The sequence below is a fragment of the Camelus bactrianus genome, unplaced genomic scaffold, assembly GCF_048773025.1.
Source record: "Camelus bactrianus isolate YW-2024 breed Bactrian camel unplaced genomic scaffold, ASM4877302v1 HiC_scaffold_40, whole genome shotgun sequence".
NCBI lineage: Eukaryota > Metazoa > Chordata > Mammalia > Artiodactyla > Camelidae > Camelus > Camelus bactrianus.
The window spans coordinates 45,247-48,968 of record NW_027413956.1 but is presented as its reverse complement, the minus strand read 5'-3'; positions in this window follow the sequence as shown (position 1 = coordinate 48,968).

Sequence of the window (3,722 nt, the reverse complement as noted above, 5' to 3'; positions counted from 1 at the left end):
CCGATACATTCCGTGTTCCGAAAACGTTACATTCATCACGGCTTCGACAAACATGATTTAATGACCGTGAGCATGTGGATTACAGATTTTTCAACCACAATGCAAGGCATATTTACACCTAGAAACATTTACTTAGATTTCGCAGCTTTATCCTAACGTCAGATATGGAAATCAGGGAGTTTTCGCAGATAAATTCTCTTGGTGCATGATCTATCCCATAGAAATATCATTTTGTAAATACCGTCACCATAACATTCCGTGTTCTGAAAACGGTACATGCACCACGTATTCAACAAAAATTCACTGCTGAGTTGTTAGCTAGCGGATTATAAAACTTTAATAAACCATTGAAGATATATTGTCACCTTAAAGCATTTACTAAGATTTTGCAGCATTTTCATAACTCCAGTTTCAAAGCTGAGGCTGATTTTTCAGAAAAATGCTCCTGGATTGGGTTCTAACCTATAGATATGTAATTTACATAGTTTCCCTCAACGTGACATTCCGTGTTCCAAACACACTACATACATCATGTGTTTGAGAATCATTTTTAATGACTTGTGTACATGTGTATTACAGAACTTTCATCCACCATACAAGGCATATTTACACCTAGAAATATTTACTCTTAGTTCGCAGCATTTTCCTAAGAGCAGTTTCGAAAATCACGCAGTTTTCAAAGGAAAAAAATGTTGGAGAGTGTTCTACCCAATAGATATGTAAATTACATAAATTCCACCACTGTGAAATTACGTGTCTTGAACACACTACATGCATAAACTATTCGAGAAAATTACACTACATGGTTGTTTGCATGTGGATTACAGGATTTTCATCACAATAAAAAGCATATTCATGCCTAGAAGCATTTTCTCTGATTTCACAGAGCTTTCCAAACGCCAGTTTCGAAAATGAGGCAGATTTCACGGCAAAAAACCTCTTGGAGCTGGTTCTAACCAATAGACATGTAATTTACATGGATTCGCTCACCGTGAAATTCCGTGTTCTGAACACGCTACATGCATCTCGGATTCGACAAATATTCACTACAGAGTTGTTAACAAGTGGATTTCAGCACTTTCATCCACCATACAAGGCTTACTGAAACTTTGAAGGATTTTCTCAGATTTCACAGGTTAGTTTTAACCCCAGTTTTGAAAATGAGGCAGATTTGGCAGAAAAATGCTCTTGGAGCGAGTTGTACCCAAAAGATATGTAATTTACATAGTTTCACTCACCGTGACATTCCGTGTTCCAAACACACTACATTCATCATGGTTTTGAGAAACATTTTTAATGAGTTGTGTACATGTGTATTACAGAACTTTCATCCACCTTACAAAGTATATTTATACATAGAAGGTTTTATTCTGATTTAGTAGATTTCCCCTAATGTCAGTTTTTAAAATCATGCATTTTCTGCAGAAAAATCCTCTTTTAGCGTGTTCTACCCAATAGACATGCAATTTACATAGAACCCGTCATCGTGAAATTCCGTGTTCCGAAAAAGCTACATGCATCACGGATTCGACAAATATTCACTACAGACTTGTTAGCGTAAGGATAAACGAAATTTCATCCTCCATAAAACCATATTGACACTTTGAAGCATTTTCTCATATTTTGAATGTCTTTTCTCATGAGAGTTTTGAAAATGAGGCAGATTTGCAGAAACATTCTCGTGGAGCGAGTACTTCCCAATAGAAATTTAATTTACATAGTTTCCCTCACAGTGACATTCCAATTTCCGAACACGCTACATGCATCATGGTTTCAACAGACTTTAACGAATGAGTTGTGAACATGTAAATTACAGAACTTTCATCCACCATACATGTCATATTTACACCTAGAAACATTAAATGTGAATTTGCAGCTTTTTCCTTATGTCAGTTTCGAAAATCAGGCCTTTTTCTCAGGAAAAAATTTTGGAGCGAGTTCTAACCAGTAGATGTGTAATTTACATAGATTCCATCGCCAGGAATTTCTGTGATACGATCACGCTACATGCATAACGCTTTCTACAAATATTCACCACAGATTTGTTTGCAGGTGGATTACCGAACTTTCATCACAATACCATGAATATTGACACTTAGAAATATATTCTCAGATTTTGCAGCCTTTTCCAAAAGCCAGTTTCAAAAATGAAGCAGTTTTCGCAGAAAAATTCTCTTGGAGCGAGTTCTACCCAATAGAGAAGTAATTTACATTGTTTCAATCACCGTGAAATTCCACGTACCCTACTTGGTACACACATCACGGATTAGAAAAAGATTCTTTAATAAGTTGTGAAAATGTGGATTACCGAACTTTCTTCCAACATAAAGGCATATTTACAACTACAAATATTTACGCTCATTTTGCAGCTTTTTCCAAACTTCAGATTCGATAATCATGCAATTTTCGCAGAAAAATTCTATTCTAGCTAGTTCTACCCAATAGAATTGTAATTTACATCGTTTCATTACCGTGAAATTCCATTTTCCAAAAGCGCTACATGAATCACGGTTTGAAAAATAATCACTTGACTGCTATTAACATGTGGATTACTGGACTTTCATTCACCATTCAAGGCATATTGACACTTAGAAGCATTTTCTCAGATTTCACAGGGTTCTCCTAATGGCAGTTTTGAAAATGAGGCACATTTCGCAGAAAATTTCTCTTCAAGCGAGTTCTACCCAATAGACATGTAACTTACATTGTTTCATTCACTATGACATTCCGTTTTCCGAACACGTTACATGCATCACGAATTCAACAAACATTATATAATGAGTGTGAGCATGTGGATTACCGAACTTTCATCCACCATACAAGGCATATTTAAACCTAGAAGTTGTTATTCTGATTTCGCAGGTTTTTCCTAACATCCAGTTTTGAAAATCATGAAATTTTCGCAGAAAAATTCAATTCAAGCGAGTTCTATCCAGTAGAGTTGTTATTTTCCGAGTTTCACTCGCCGATACATTCCGTGTTCCGAAAACGTTACATTCATCACGGCTTCGACAAACATGATTTAATGACCGTGAGCATGTGGATTACAGATTTTTCAACCACAATGCAAGGCATATTTACACCTAGAAACATTTACTTAGATTTCGCAGCTTTATCCTAACGTCAGATATGGAAATCAGGGAGTTTTCGCAGATAAATTCTCTTGGTGCATGATCTATCCCATAGAAATATCATTTTGTAAATACCGTCACCATAACATTCCGTGTTCTGAAAACGGTACATGCACCACGTATTCAACAAAAATTCACTGCTGAGTTGTTAGCTAGCGGATTATAAAACTTTAATAAACCATTGAAGATATATTGTCACCTTAAAGCATTTACTAAGATTTTGCAGCATTTTCATAACTCCAGTTTCAAAGCTGAGGCTGATTTTTCAGAAAAATGCTCCTGGATTGGGTTCTAACCTATAGATATGTAATTTACATAGTTTCCCTCAACGTGACATTCCGTGTTCCAAACACACTACATACATCATGTGTTTGAGAATCATTTTTAATGACTTGTGTACATGTGTATTACAGAACTTTCATCCACCATACAAGGCATATTTACACCTAGAAATATTTACTCTTAGTTCGCAGCATTTTCCTAAGAGCAGTTTCGAAAATCACGCAGTTTTCAAAGGAAAAAAATGTTGGAGAGTGTTCTACCCAATAGATATGTAAATTACATAAATTCCACCACTGTGAAATTACGTGT